This window comes from Rhopalosiphum padi, chromosome 2, assembly GCF_020882245.1.
Source record: "Rhopalosiphum padi isolate XX-2018 chromosome 2, ASM2088224v1, whole genome shotgun sequence".
Lineage (NCBI taxonomy): Eukaryota > Metazoa > Arthropoda > Insecta > Hemiptera > Aphididae > Rhopalosiphum > Rhopalosiphum padi.
Genome location: NC_083598.1, coordinates 26,321,527 through 26,339,654, shown reverse-complemented (window position 1 = coordinate 26,339,654; position 18,128 = coordinate 26,321,527). Strand labels below are relative to the sequence as shown.

The 18,128-nt window shown below is 35.2% G+C and overlaps 1 protein-coding gene across 5 annotated transcripts in view; it reads left to right on the top strand.

Moving 5' to 3' along the window:
• Positions 1 to 18,128, top strand: part of LOC132922485 (epidermal growth factor receptor) — a 77,665-nt gene that overhangs the window by 42,446 nt on the left and 17,091 nt on the right. Inside the window, exon 1 of one of the 5 annotated variants that reach the window (XM_060986042.1) lies at positions 571 to 966. The exons of 1 other annotated variant lie outside the window; for it this stretch is intronic. The gene's annotated coding sequence lies outside the window, so the exon portion shown is untranslated. Of the gene's footprint in view, positions 1 to 570; positions 967 to 16,671; positions 16,838 to 18,128 lie in introns of those variants that run through there. 3 more of the 5 variants (XM_060986041.1, XM_060986039.1, XM_060986040.1) reach the window with 3 other exon arrangements.

Here is an 18,128-nt window from a genome sequence, read left to right as displayed (position 1 = left end):
CATAAGATTATGATAGTATATACCTATACTATATACACACACGAAGAACCGATATCGTTTGCCTACGGTAAATACGCATAACACCTTATCGCCAGCCGGTTATTTTTTTTATTATTATTTATACAAACACCCGTCGTATAAGAGTATATATTATTGACATTTGGACGTCGTCGTAGTCGTCAAGTAGGTATATGTACACATCACGTCATGCTACATGCGCATACGCACTCACATACGCAATGATACACAAACTGCAATGATGTATAATGATGATGGTTATACATCACACTTGTAGAACGTAAAAGATTGGTTAAGGGCACGCGCTCCTACCCTCGTCCGTTCCGAAACCACAGGTCCAAGCGGCGGCGGCGGCGAGCACGCAAATGCGCGCGAAACACGTTGTAGAGTTCGAAAACACTCGACCCGGTTGTTGTTCGCCCGTTATACACCCACCAACGCCATTCGATGCATACATACACACGCACAGACACACACACACGCGCGTGCACGCCACTTACCTGACACATACCTGGTGGTAATGTTTGTAAGTGTATACATGTTATATGGTCGGACGGCGACGCGGTCTCTCACTCCTACTCACCAACGCGTGCCCGGACCAATCCGCCGCCGCACAGCCTCCGCGCCTCCTTTCAAGACCGCGCTCTTCAGTCCGTGTCCGCGACCCGACCCGTCGGTGCGTCGTCGTTCGTCCTGCTGTGCAACCGAATAATCCCCGTCCCCGTCGTCGCAACACTCGCAACGACTGGCGAATAATTCGCAATAAAAATAATATACGGTCGAATAATAATATTGTTTTAATTTATTAATTTCTTACTAACCACCTAATCCATTCGACACGCCGCTCGTGCACGGCATTCGATTTTTGTGCGCGTGATTTTTCGTCTGTACGCGAAAAGGATATCGTCGACATCGTCGCCCAAGGGCTGCGTTTAATTAAATTTATAGGTAAGTCTACCAGACATTTATATTGTATTATACAAAACGAATAGGAGACGCGACCAACTTTTATACTTGCCAGGGTTACCCGAAAGTGCGTATACGCACAACTTTTCATTAGACCATCCCGACCAGAGTTTATTATACAACTGCAGTTTTCATCGCTGTAGAGTAGTTGTTATCATAATAACGTATGTCTGCCGCATATTATGTATACACGGTATATACCTACTACGGCGAGCGATTAAATTCGTGTTTACAGAACGTTGCGATTTTGATACGGTGCGCTGAACAAATAAACGCAGGTACACCACGGCGTGTAACCACTTCAAACGTACTGTTATATGATGTTCGCGATCGTACAATAATTGTATGATAGTAATGCGATACTCGTTCGAGTGTTATTGCCGCGATTAACATTTAAAACTGCGTGATCACAAAATATATAAACAAAAAAAAACACACAACTCTATAATAATAATTATTATTATAGGTCGACGACGTTTTTGCTTCGATTACGCACTTACGCGTATAATACAAATAATATATAACCTACAATATAGCCACATAATAATATTGTCTTGTTGTTTTTTTTTATTAATAACTTAATTACTGTAAACAACTACACTCACAATCTTGTAGATCTTGACACAATCTGTATATAACGCATGCTGTGTGTGTGTGATGGTACGTGTACACTCGACGGATGGTCACATAACACAATATTTTAATGTATACACAGATTTTGCAGTTATGTTTATGAACTGATATTATACGTTCAATTTTTGTTCGAATGTCGTCATAACGTATCAAATACAGCTATATAATCTATCCTTTCCGGATTCTTTTAAATATATGCATATGCGTGCATTTATAATATAGCTAAGTGTAAACTCATTTTTGTATTGTAATTATTTCACAATGTCGATACACGCGCACACTGCACACACACGCACATGTCGTTTCTTCTAGAAGTTGGGTAGGCGTTTTGTGGAGGTAGCGCGCACACACACACAACACACACACACACACACACACACACACACACACACACACACACACACACACACATACATACATACATACATACATATACTATATATACACCATTACGATTTATACACACGCGCTACACGGCCTATTTAGTTCGACCTAATATTAAGTTATTATTCACATATAATACACATGACCAAGAACTGCATTATATCTGCACTCGAGATGTGTCGTTTTCATCATCTTCGTGTCTCCAAATTCGGAGAGTTCCTGACTCTCAGAGTTAACGCTATCGTATCGCTATCGTCAAGGAAAGTTAATAGTGTGGGCGTTTAAAAAAAACATGTTCCCAGCATGATTTTATCTCGAATAGTATAATATTGTGTACATCAACGTCTTAGCTATGCCATCGTTAAAGTCTCCAGGTCACTGGAATGACATTTCTACTTGCCGGTTCCCTATTAACTCATTCGTTCATTCGTGAATCGTGTTACCATCAATAAATAAGAAATAAAAATGTAACCAAATATATTATTCATACTTCAAACTACACATTACGACGTAGAAATACACTAGCTGATAATAAAACAAAATAATAGATCATATATATACCTATTATACCTGTATATAATATAAAATAATAACAATAATAATACTTGTTAGTCAGACTGATCTATTATTGTCATCTAAATTTCCATTTTAACTGTGCAGATTAATGCTATATTATTGCTAAGACGTTCATAATATATATAAAACGATCATATATATATATACTATATATATAACGTATCGTATTGTATGTGTTCTGCATATAAATAGGCTCATTATTATAACGTTCGAGCGCCATGTTCAAGCCGCATGTTACATTGTGTAAAATTAAATCCTAGAACCACAATATTTTGAAAAAGAATTGTCGTTAACGTTTATATGTATAAGAATATATGATACTTATTCCAACGGCCGGAAGAACTTGCGGTAAACACCGCCCAAGCTTTGAGATGCATATACCTGTGTATTTTTTAATTATATATATATATAATTTTTTTTTTGAAGGGAACGGTGGCCTATACTTTTAAACTATACAAACACAATGCCAGTCGTTACTATTATTGTTATAAATAACAATAACACATGACAAGTGTGTGCGCGCGCGCGCCCGTGTGTGTGAGTGTGTGCATGTGCAAGTGCGGGGGTAGGAACTAGGAGCCATGATATACCAGTTCCATTGTCCTATGCTGCGAGGCTCGGCTTTTTTTCTCCTTCTCTGTTTCTCCTCCGGTGCAACCAGCCCCTTCTTGGTGTACATTGTTGACCTATACAATGGTCTTCTCGATCTTGGATTTCTATACACACGCTCTCATATATAGTATAATGTATGTTCATGTATATGTTTATATACATGATATAATATATTTATATTATATATTATTATTATTTATATATTACATTATAAATAAAAATACATAAGCACGCTGTACATATCTTATGCGTGTATCAGTTCGGGAGCCGAGTACACGGAGACGGTACACGGTTCAACCATAAACCATGATATGGACAGTAGATAGTGAAGCTTATTGGGATTAGAATGTAACGGCGTCGTGCGCTCGTAAATATGAATAATCCAACGAAATAATATTATATGTGCTCGGTTCACATGAAAATGGTTTTTAAACGAAATTCCAACATTTTTGCACTATACCCACCCGTATTTATAAATATAATATACCTTCGTGCGTGCGTTTAAATGTAATATTATATATATACATATATAATATACAATATTATATATCATTATAATACATCAAGAGACCCTTTTCATTTTCTCGCGAGTACCTATATGTATACGCGTCTCTTCATATTAATAATCGAACCTCGGCGGTACTCACAATAGAGATTATGTGTGTAGTAGGTACGTATATATGAAGAAGAGGGGCCCGAGGAGCTATTATATCGGCTGGCGCCAAAATACCCACACCGCTGTCATATGCGAGGGTCACAGATACATCTTTTACACCTGTTGTGTGGTGCGGTTCTAGAGAGGAAAAAAATCCAGTCCTGAAATTAAATTACTATCTGCTATTATTTGGTAACCGCCCACGAACACTTCGTGATCACACGGCCCAGATACAGCGTACTTTATTATTAGCCAGCGTTAAACTAAACATTAATATAATTTTATATGGCCGCTGAGATAAAAATGTGTTTATGTATAACATTATAATATATATAGGTAATAGGTACATATATAGTTACATACAATATATTTCCTATAATGTTACATTTGATCTAGTTCGTGTCTGCACGAGGCATTTTAAATAACGGTAGGTACTCATAAATTAATACAAACATATTTGAGTTATTTCGGCAATAAAATTTTAAAAAAATCATATAGGTATATACATAAAGTATACTACATTTGTTTAGAAAAACAAGTTGAAAGTAATATCAATAAATAATCAAACGACCTATTGTTTAAATTTTATCGATTGTACCTATCTAAAAATATATTTATACTCGATAATTATTTGCGTTTTAAAATACAAGTAAAACTTTAGTAAACTCCATTATGAAACTGGCAAAAAAACAATCATTTGTTACAATTTATTCTAAACAGCAGTTGTTTATAGGTTTTAGGATGGAGAACAAGTGATTATACTGATTACATTATGAAAAAAAATCGGTGTAGGCTGATAGAGAAACTACCCACCTATAAAAATACAAAAACAAACTAGGTCAGGGGAAGGAAGTATTAGACTGAAGCGTCCATGTATAATATAAAAGTTCAACATTTAAATACTGATTTATTTATATAGTTAAAATTGACACAAATAAAATTAATTTCCATCTATAAAATTAATTACAACAATTTTAAGTTGTATTTATAATATATGTATATACTTGTAGTTGATATTTTATTGTCGACTTAATTCCTACCTATGCATTTAATATTTTGTTGTTTTTCGAAAAATTTCCATAATTAGGAAGACATGAGTCAATCAAAAAATAAATGACAGCTGTATTGTTCACAACGGTCCTCGAGCTGTATGCATGTAATATGTATATACGGTATACATATTATACAAGTTCACGCTGCTCACCGGTCACGACTACATTCTTTCTGCATCAGAGAAATTTTTTATTTTTACGGAAAAATACAACACACGATCAACATTTTTTGAAAGATACGAGTACACGATTTGTTATAACCACTATATGTACCAATAATGTAATCATAAATCATCTAAAAATGAGGAGAAAAATATTATTATCATACTAAAATTATACGTAAACCCATTAACTATGTATATTATTATCTCATCAGGATCTTGATAATTCGTAATAGTTTCATTTTTATCTGAAAATATTTTTTATTAAAAAAGTTTATACTATCATGTATCTACATTGGCTACATTTGTGTATTATTTAGAAATATACACTTTTACTATAGGTACTTTTTCCCAATATATTTTAAATTTTTAAATGACAGATTTTGTTTTGAAAAAATAAGTTATATGTATTATCATTTCACACAGTTATTTTGATAGACAAATGTACAACTATTTTATGGTTTTAGGTTAAAACTGAAATGGGTTTTTGAGATTTTAATGGAATTATTAAACAATATAAACAAATTCTCATTACTTGTACAGTCAACCGTCGGTATAGGCAATAAAATGCGATAGTATGCTTCTTACGCAAGTTATTCAACCGGTTTATGCGTGCCTGAGTCGTAAAAAAATAAATATTTTTTATATGTATATGTATATAGGTATGCATTTGTCAGTGATTTCATCTCAGTACTTATAATTTTTCCTCCCTCTGCTGTGCATTTATCTCTTCTAAAAATATTATTTCTTAATGTTCGTGTATATTACGTATGGTGTACCTACTATACCTATACGATGTTAAGGGATATAAATGATATAATATTATAAATGATATTATAATATTTAAAATTTAAATACGATTTAGAAAGGTCTTTAGAAGTGTCAAAACGTCTTACGGCTAGAATGTCGAAATTCCGGTTCCCATGCTCCCCCCTATACCCTTCTCATGGATAACTTAAATTGGTCTTTGTTTACGGGCTATAAGACAAAAAAAACTGACCTGCAAGAGGATTCGACACAAAGAACAAGTGCAAATATTCTGTAAGCGATTGTCTACATCAAATTCTCGAAGACAAATAACATTTTTCATACATTTTTTTTACCCTTCCTTTCTGAAGTTTATGCCGACCGATTAAACGTTGCTTTTTTTATTTAATAAGCCAAAAAAAGTACAATGATAGTTTTAATTTTAAACGTCTCATTCTTTTTTTAAAATTTAGAAGATAAACTTTTAGTTGTAATATCAAATGTGTTTGGTTTAATAAAAATATGAATTTAAAAAAAAATAACTAACACAAATTATCTGAGATGGTGATCGATTTAGCTAACTGAATTCTATATCTTTCAGAACCGATAATATAAACGACTATAATACAGCGCAACAAATATCCTCATGTATAGTTAATAGTTTTTGGAGTGGATAACCACCGGAGAATTTAAGCCACAAAATTATTATGAAATGCCACATACAATGTCTTATTAATATTATACAGAATCATATTTTTATATATTATTCTATGAAATCAGAATAGATTAATAATTCTTAAATCTCCTAGGGAGTATAAAAAACTATTGTTCTTAATTTCCCCTATTTACATTACTTAATAGTGAAATGCAATCTTCAAGCCACCGCCTTCTTTTGTAAGAATGATGTTGTGTTGACTTCATATTTTAATATCGTGTATGTCCTGTTCTGTAAACATTCTTAATATATAATAAAATAAAACCCCATTTATTCAATTTATTTTTTACTCCTGACCCAAAAATCAAGTAGCTATTACAACCCATATGCATATGTATATAATGCATAATATATAGATGTAGATACGTACGTCGTATAGTGGAAAGTTTTCAAACAACCATTATACGCGGTTGTATATTTTTTAATCCATTTTCGCTTTATATCTCGTTTTATATTTTATTCTCATTATTGTGGCAACATTTCTATTTTTATTACTTTATGCAACCTTCATAAAATGTTTATAAGCAGGACATTAATACAGAAATAAAACAATAAAATGTCAACGATAATGACTATAATAATGATAATATTAATAATTTCAATTATACATCGTGGAATTCAATATTTTTTTGCCATTTATTTGTCTGACTAAAAGCAATTGAATTAAATCTAAGAAGTCAATATTTTACCTTTAAATGACAAATTAATATTAATATATGAATTGGATTGGTCCTACAATTTAACTAACAAGTTAGCTACTAATAAATGTATTTTAAAAATACATAGATTTCTACAGTGGTATTTACAAAAATTAAGTAAGAACATAAAATCATGATCCATGCACAAACAATTACGTTTACTTATTCAAATATTAGACATCAATAATGTCTCGAGCGATGTGTGTGAAATACACCGTTCAAAAAGCGTTTTGCATTCGCGCGTTCGCAGAAAAGACAATTTTAGGAACGAACGCGGATTCCATAATGCATAATATATAATATAGCTAGAGAAAATGAAAAATATCGGTATTCATATTTTTTCCCCTTCGTGGAGCTGTCTCCCAGCGGGAGATCGTTACTTGTTGATTACCAGAATACACGAGCTGCAGGCATTATACAGAGGAAACCTATACCATGAACGCCAAACTGGCTGTAAACCGAATCGATAAATCACAAACACGTACACCTGTCGAAATCTTCGTTTGCCATTGGTGGTCGCGAGCCGCCAGTGTGTTTCTCAATCACTCTCCCTATCCCTCTCCTTACAAACTATGAAAACCACAACTATGTATGTATATATGTATATAATAATCTAATAAACGATATTGAATATTTTGTATTATTATTATTATTTTTACTATTAATTTACGGCGAGACAACGAAGAAGACGCTATAAATATACCACACTTTAATATACTGATATTACTTACGTTTTTTCGCGAATATATCTCGGTTCTCCGCGCTTATTATACTTATCAATAATATAATGTACACAGGTATAATAATAAGATTGCTTTTTTAATAATTATTTATTATAAAATCAATGATATTGCATAGTAGTGGGCAAATAGGGGAGTAATATAGTAGTTATTAATTACGCATAAAATACAACTCGTTATTTTTCCCAAACGAGTTCCCGGAATAAGCGATAGTATTTCCATATTCCCTTATCAACTCCAAGCCTATAATCATTTGCTTCTATCTATAATATAAACCCCGTATTCGCTGTCCGCATAAAATAAATACGATAAATAAAAAAGAATTTACGTTTCCTAGTACCAACACTACCAACCAACTCGTGTTAGGTGAAAGTGTAGCTCGCGAGTGTGGCGGCTGCATGCAGGTTCACCCACAGAGATTTGCGAAATAATAATAAGAAAAAAAACAACAACAACGAAGGTGGCTATAATATTATAGTGTTATGGCTACAGAGCCGCCCGGATACGACGTTTCATTTCCACACCTCGCGCGCCATGTACATGTCATATTTTACATCGCGATGCATACATTATATATTACGAATTACGATCATACATAAGTTGCATATTATCGTATAGGTATATGCATCGCATTAAAAACGTCGAGCTAACCAAAATCGTTCTATACTCGCGCTTACTGGGCCTATTACGTTTTTTACTCGCGTTTAATAAGTACTTTATAATTATACGTACAGCTGAATCCTTATTCGTACAACACACACGCGACCAATGGCATTCATTATACATTTATAATAATAATATGTAATATTACCGTCGTCCTTTGTTCCGTACGCAACAATTCACGAGTACGATGTATAATATCGTGTACTATATAATATATTATGTACGGCGCATACTGCTGTTTATAATCGACGACGATTCGAATACATATATTATGCCGCCTTATAGCGGGCCGCGTTCGAGATCATTATTATATATAAAGACGCGTGAGAAATTAAAATGTTTTAGAGCCGTGGTTTTGACACGAGACGTGTATATGGCTATATTATTATTATTATTATCGTATATGACTGACGTGAAACAATCGGACACGCCGTTTGCACCGCGCCGCGTAATATTTCTACCACGCCGCACTCGTCGTGTATAGTCGTATAATATTAATTCGTCGGCGTTCTCCCTTTTAAAACGGGGTCGTCTCGTCAACAGCAACAGCTACACACACACACATACATATAGTAATTCGGTCGGCACAAGTATACCTCACCACTATTCATATATATATAAATTATACACTATATAATATGCCTTGCGCGATGACCTTTCGATCGCCGCCGCCGTTTTAATAACCGTCCATAATATATCCCGCGCGGACGATTCACATCGGAAAGCAATCAATTATTATTTATTCGACGAATACCACCTATGGCTGGCCATCTACATGTACATTTTCACGATCGTCGGTACGTATATACGCGTCACAAACACGCCTATCACGCGCGTGTACACCCAACATATATATATATATATATGATGCGTAAAGGTATATATGAGATACGTCCGCATGTCGGACGTTGAATAATTATAACGATAATAGATACACGCATAGGCGCATTTTTTCGGAGGTTAGTACCGTCCAAGGTCTCCGAACCTTCCTCTCCGGCACCCGACCTGTTGGTCGCCGCAAACTGACGATTCTGGTTTAGGTGGAACTTGCCGGTGGGCGTATATTATCGTCGGCTCCGTATAGGTATGATATGTGTGCGTGTGAGTGTAATATGCATTTATAATATGTAATACGCGTATATCTGCAGCGTGCGTACGGCACTGACCGCGGCTGCCGCGTGTGCATTACGTGCAACGTTATTGCAAACGGACGCGGCAACGGTTGCCATGTATGCGGCGATCGCGAGGAGTTTAGACTTTAGAAGTCGCGTCGGCGACGTGGTCGACGAGCCGCGTAACAGACCGCGTCGGCAAACCGATTTGTGATGCAGGGGAGGAGTCACGCGTGCGGTCCGTGTAAAGACTAAAAACCGTTTCGGGGGAGGGCACACTAGTCCGGCCGTCTAATTACCGTCATCGCCACCGAAACGTTCTCGGTCGCGCGCGAAACAGATCGATATCGTCGGGCTTGGTATTATAATATATTTTTGTTTTCGTCGTCGTCCGAACGGCGGCGGCGGCCCGCGGACAACTGTACGCAACAGACGCGTGCACGATAATAGTATAATAATATGTAAAAGTTTTTTTAATTGGTTTCTGGTTTGTATTTTTTCTCTTCTCCTCGCGGACCAAGGTTATCGATGGTATCGCCGGCACCGGATTCCGCCGACTGGAGCTGTAGTAACATTGCAGTACGACATATATGTGCGCCGCGCGAGTGTATAATATATAATAATATGTATATCGGCCCATCATCATCTGTATTTATACGCCATTATAATACGATAATGTATTCGATACGTATTTGCCGATTGGTTTTTGTATAATATTATTATAATATACGCAAGAATTTCATTGTCGATCGTCGTTCATTATTCCGCACGGGCGCAATATATAATAATACGTAATGAACATTATGGGGGAAAAAACGGGACGAGTGGCTGGCTATCCATTTTTTATCCCCCCCCCCTGAAGTGCGATTAGTTTCTTTCGCATAAATGGTATTTTTCGTGATGTATCCACCGTATAACAACCATGTGTATATAACGTATCATATACCTAAATACTACATAAATATATAGTGGTTGTTTAATGTTGCAACGTGTACCGGGTGTCCGCACGACGGTACATTATAATAATAATATATTTGGGTACACATATGATATTGAAATCGAAGACGGTGAAAAAAAAATACACCTCCTCTCAGTCGTACATCACGACGACTGCGCGGCAAAGCGCGCCGAAAAACCAGAATATATATTTTGTCTCCCCGCTCATCGTCGACGGGCCCTCGGCGGAGCGGCGACCGTCGAAAATTAGTGGGTACAGCGCGATTACCCGCGAGTTTCAAGTTTTTTTTTTATTTTTGTATACATTTTTTTCCCTCCTCCGAATCCGCCGGCCTACGTTCTCGTGTAACATTGTGCCTATGGACTCGAGCGCGTGGTACGACTGATGTTGCGCGTTTTTAAGCATATATACAAGTGTGTGTGTATAGCAGTGTATTTTCGGGGCATACACACCACTCATTATATAAATTATTATATATTATACTATATATAATGTGTCGGATCGGCCGCCGCCACTCGTGGACCGTGGTATGTATATATGTGTATATACACACGCATACGGCTCCTCCGCGCCGCGGTAAATACTGAAGTCGAGGTGTTCGACTTCGCTACCGCCGCCGCCGGTGTAAAAACGTTCTCATCGGAATGCGCCGGACCAGTTTCCCCGCTCTGCCGCTGCAACTGTGTATAGGTACACTGCCGCGACGACGACGATCACGGCCGAGTTGTGTACACCGAAGAGTCATCCGGAGAAACAAACACAATGCTACATTACGCGCGCTCGCGCACACACACACGCACACACTCCCGCAAATATACGGTATATTATTGGTACAATATGTATATATATATATATATATATCTATATGTGTGTGGCATGAAATACGGCGCGTATGCAAAATAACCCTGCGCGATATAATAGCGACGCATGTGTATTATATACGTAATAATAATATATATATATATATATATATATTGTTGTGTGCGTGCGAGTGCAACGGATGCACATCGGGCCGGTCTCCGCCGTCGTGTGTCGTTTAATTGGCGACAGTGTGGGCGGGGCGCGTTTGCGCGAGATCGTCTAGATATATATACCCGTGTATTATAAATATAACGTGTATATAATGTGTATGTATGTATGTATGTAGAATACGTACCTATGCGCATGGTACAGAGGGAGAGAGATAGAGAGAAAACGCGATCACGACAATCGTGGGCACTTCCATTGTCTTCGCGATACACGCTGCAACACGGGGTTTGTTTTCCCGCCCGTTTATATTATATATCACAGACCGGCCCATAAATCTTAACACCGCTTGTGCGCTTTACATACCCATATACAAGCATATTATAATAATACATATATATGTATGTATAAGACAAACGCATACTATTATTATTATTATGTGCAGCCATATTATAATAATAATGTATAGGTACGATATCTCCAGCCCGCTATTGTTATAAGTGGTGCGCCGCTCTCTCTCGCCAAGGACACCAGACGGCACACTGATAACGCGTATCACGAGCGCGCCCGTGACTTTACATAATATATATATATATATATTACCAATAGGTATAATATACATCTTACCGCATATGTTACCCGACTACATCGTTGTCGTACCTATACATTTGTGTGTGTTTGTGTTCTGTAATGTACGTTTTGGTTTTTGTGCGGACATTAGATTTTGTGTTTATACACTACCTATATTATGTGCATTATAATATTATTTCTCAAATCCGTGTAAATCGTGTGCGCCATTAAAACTCATGTCGGACACGAATACCAGTTTATTGTTAGAAATCCATTAAAAACCCGACCGGCGACCGCTATATGTACCTACATAATATATTATATTATATATATATATATAATATATTATATTATATATATATATATATATATATATATATATACACACACGATACGAAGATGAGTTCATTAAAAAACAGAAACATCGCTGTCACCCGATACCCAGTCAGATACATGTATAATTCCGACCCCAGAAAAACTATATATTACTATATGGTCATTGGTTGTTGTACACCGCACACCAAAATATCAAATCGAAAACGTACTGCTCCTCTGACAAATATATTGTCCAGTTTTTATACAACCTAAATAGTAAATACGGCATAACAGTGCTGTAGATATCTAAAAATGGTGTAGAGTGTATTACTACAGAATATTATTACTCTATTCAACAATATCCACTGCAGAAAATTGTGTTCCGTGCATTAACACTGGTAAAAAATATATAAAAATGAACACACACGTTATTTTATTTTAAAACTGTTACCTACGTATCTACGTAGGTAGTGTTTATATTATTATTATATCTATACAACGCTATGGTATAACCGCCCACGACCATAAGACTAGAAAAAGAAACCAAATCGAAAACTAGATTTACATAAAATGTCGATTTCTCAATCGCGTGAAGGATTCTGAGTCTCTTCGTCGAGCATATAAACGTGTGCGCGCTGCAATGACTAGATCCGAAAATGTTTACGTGATTGTAATAATGCCTACAGCTGACACGTATAGGTATTATCATTTAGGTTCAATATGTATATAAATGTATAAGTCGTGGTTCAGCGATTGGTGTAATATTTTTCGAATATTATTAAATGTATTACAGTCAGTATAATACCTATTTGTATATAATATATATATACATATACGCGCGTTTATGAAAAACCTGAAAAAACGCGTGTGTCGAGTGTCGTGAGCGAGTAGTCGTGTCGAATATAAAGATAGGTAGGCACTAGGCAGTGTATCGGGCTAATGAGGGGTTCGAAGATGATGTGGACGGAGAAGAGTTACGTGAAAGAGGTGTATAGGAGTAGAATACAAGAATATGTTTTAACTATAAAGACAAAACCGGCGGCGGTTAACATCTATAATAATTTATAATAGTATAATATATGGCCGTCTGACTAATTATTGGCGTACACTGGAAATCGAATAAAATATACACAAGCTCGCGAAAACCATAAAAAAATCAGCCGGCGGCCGACACTATCCCCGAGGCGAAACCCATCTGCCGCCGCTACACTCAAAATCGGTCGCTGTGCTTGGTACGCATGCGTTTCCAGGTACCCATCACATGTATTAAATTATATTTCACGTATCTATACCTATATTTCATTTCGTTCTCGGGTCGTACAAAACGATTAATAGTAAACGCCACAAAAAAAAAAAAAAATCCGTTTGCAAAAAACCGCCCGTCTATACCCATACACATATAATTTATTGTATCTTAAGCGCCCGCGACGTATAATATATTTTAACTTATAAACGATTTACTCGCGCATACCCATAGTGCCACCGCCACTTTAAACGTCGTTTACCGCAGTCATTAAAACCGTTTTGTTCCCAAATGTTTTTTTCTCTCTGCTCTCGCGGAACACTGCCCCAAAGGTAGTAATTACCGCGCGCCGACTATTGGACGTGTAAATATTGTTACTGACGCCGCCACTACAGCATCAGTCGCTGCTGGCGGTAGGCATAAAATTAACGCGTTCGAAACGCGAATCACCTACAGCGGTGAACAGCTAGGTATCATTTTTATTATAATATAATATAATTCCGTGTGGCCCCCTCCCCTACATTTTAATGCAGCCCAATAAGTATACACAGGCTATATATGCACACACATATTTTTCGTTTACGTGTGAGGTATATAATATATAATAGGCTACCTATACGTTATATACGTTATAAGATAATATATTATATCGATAAGAGGGTAAAAACATTTACGACCAGTTTTTGTAAAAATGAGAAACGTTTATGTAAAAGTACTTGGACATAGAATATAATAATAATAATAATATTATATTGTTTTCTCTGCGGCCAGCAATAAAAACCGACATCCCTCTCCACTCACCTTCTAGCCGAGATCAGTACTATACCGCCACCATAGCAGTGGAGGTTGTCGGACGTGTTTTCTAGAAAAAAGAATAAAAAATACTTAAAAAAAACCCTACGACCGCTGTCAAATATTATTATAGGTATTCCATTTTTGTAAAATCTCCTGCGTTTTTCCCAAGTCTATGACTGTACCTGTGGCAGGCTACATCCAAACTACTAAAATCTCTCAAATTTCTTATACATAATACATAGTATATACTAAACTAATAATATATATATATATATTTTTATATCTGAAATTATATTAAATTTTTATATTTTATCTACTATGCATAAATTTGACGAAATATTATCGGTTGATTATACATTTTAAACGCGTCTGTATACTATTATTATATCAATGAACACACTTGTTGATTGCACGTGTTTTCTCTCCTAATAACGACACACGCGTATAATTGTCACATGACTAAAACTACGAGACTTCGGCTCTTATATCGTGTATTCGTGTGTACAACAGTTAAGAGAAACGATTTTTTTTTCATCTTTACTTTTGTATAGTAATATACAAATATTACGAAAAATAACCAATATTGTAAAACATTTAATATGTTATTCATAACACGAATGTAAAGGTCGTAATAGAGTGTTTGGTATTATTATCGGTTAACATTATAATAATAACTACTATATTATTATGTAGAGCTGTGTGGGTAGATATGTAATACACTTTTGGTAAATACATTTAATTGAGTTCCTACGCTAAATTTTTCATTTGAAACTGTGAACTTTGTTTCACTGCAGTGTAGACAAATTTAAACGTATAATATTTATCAAAAATTTTAGTGGACAATGGTTAAGACTCAAGAATAATCTAAGATAATGATTAAACATAATATAATATGTACCTATAAAATAATAAATTTAAATCCAATTATAACAATCGCCTTATCATTGTAGTCTAATCCAATAAAATTACACGATACATATTACATACATGTTTCTTTATATGATAATTATCCATGAATTATATGTATTTTGTTTTTCACTATTTGATGTATTGATAAATGTTATTTCTTGATTTTTTAAAGTAATACATAAAGAAATTTTACGATGACGGGTTATTGCGTGTTAAACAACACACAAGCATTCTCTGATGGTAATCAATTTGAATAATGTTTGTAATTTATTACAATCTTAGTCAAAGCCATTAAACACATATATAATACATTATGCTTTTAAGAGCTAACTTCTGTTAGCACTCGTGAGGTCATTTTAGACTATACATTTTTTATGATTATTAGAAAATTTGTTTTTTTATCAATTAAATAATGTAAAATAATACTAAATAACCAAAGTCTTACTGAACACTGAACACGTTTAATAAAAAGATAAATATATATAATATAAAATAGAAGGAGACTAGTGTTCTATTTTACAATATGTAATATAAAGTCTTCTGGAATAGTTTTAATCCGTCAATAGCATGTACAGCATGTTATTCCACTACTATATACGAGCTCGTGGCATTTCGTGTACAACCAAGGACGGCAAGAATTTCAAGACTATAATACAGCTGATGTCATATCTAGCAATATTTCTGGCGCCATATATATTGTTCATTTTGATAAACGTGGTCGCATTTGCAGTGATTATTATACATTTTAAATGTTTATTAGTTCGGCGGTTGGGTAGAGGGGTTAAGGGAAGAAGAGGCGAAGTATATTTCGGTATTTTTTAACAACAACTATTATAATAAACGTAATTTCGTTAATTAACTGCCGCGAAAAATATTCAAATCATTATTTAGGAATTCGTCGATTAAAAGGCATTATTGGTTTTGTTCATTGCGAACGTTAATTAGCAAGCACTTTTTAACGGCGCCGTTTTTATATATATGCTTACGCAATCTCATGTATTTTTACGCACTTATAATAAATAATCGGAAAAACTGACGACTACACATTTGCGCACACAACACGACTGCTATAATGTGACTAATGTATAACATAATAACTGCAGTGATAACGAGCGCGCGTTAGTAAACGAATTTATAATAATATTATGTAGTATAATAATATGATTCTACATGTGTGCAAACGAACGTTGTCAGTGCGCCATCGTTAAAGTTATATATTTTTGAAAAGAATTAAATTGAAAAATACTTCGGGGTACTTGTATCATTGACTATAATTTTTATTTTATAATTATTTAAATAAACCCACGAAAACGGTGACAATTGGGTGATGAGAGACTATATAATATAAGGTACGTAGGTATGGTTTAATACAATTTGTTATAAATTATAATAGTGTTTGATTGACACGCAGTCACAAATATGATGCAAATTAGTCATAGATTGTTTAATATTGCGTATAAACAAATTGTAAAAAAATAATGTAGGTATTCATTAGAGTTGTTAATCGCTGTGATAATATAGCTAAAAAATCAATCTAAACCTAAAGTGTTGCGATTTCGTGTACACAGTCAAATAGTCCCCGAAAATAATCGTCATTACAATAGTTACGCCGTGCGTTCACATACCTAATAAGTTATAACTTTGTAAGTAATAACAACAAGGTACGTATAATACACATGCCAACACTGCAGAACTCGCGCGCGGGTATAATATTCACAGGTAAATCATACTAATATTATCTCTTTTGACAATTTTACAATCTCAATATAAAAGTGTATCATTATCGCTCGCGGCAAATAATGATAATATATTATATTCGTACAATCGATCGTCGCTGTACATACACATTATTGTTTTTCCTCCCCCGACCCTCAAGGCACACACACGCATAGGTATATATGTATATACCTATATATATATATATGTGTGTTATATAATACGTATACATAGAATGTAATTGGTTTTTGTGATTCTACGCTGCAGACCCGCCTCTCGGTCGAGCATGCATTTATATACGATAATAAAATTTATCGAATCGGTATAATATAATAATAATTCGTCACGTTGAAAAATTTAATTACGACCCTCCGAGGTGGATTCTCGCGCGGTGGTGGTGGCCGATATACTACATATGTAATATGTGATGTCTACTTATACCTACGTACGATATATACATACTACCTGCTGTGACCATATTGTTATTAATATAATATGTACATATACGTATATTCGTTGTTACGTTATCGGACGGCGGCGTGGCGCACAGGCACAGCGGGTTAACGTCAGCGCCCCCGGGGGACGAGCTCTGCGGAGAGACGCCCGTGGAATGTCTGGCGATTTTTTGTATTGTTTTCCTAGCCAAAACGATATTACGATATTATTTTTATTAGTAGTACCTATATGAAAAACGTATTTTGTATTATTTGGGGTTGAAACAGAAACAATAAACACGTATACACTTGGGTCTTTTGTTTTTTTAAATGTATACACAAAATATATTATAACAAAATAATATGCAAAATCGGCAAACGTCGCAGTCAGTGTTTATGATCTATAACATTATAATATATACACTCTCTCGAACGGTCGGTGGTGAAAAAAAAAATAATAATAAATAACTCGCTTATGCGTGATATAATA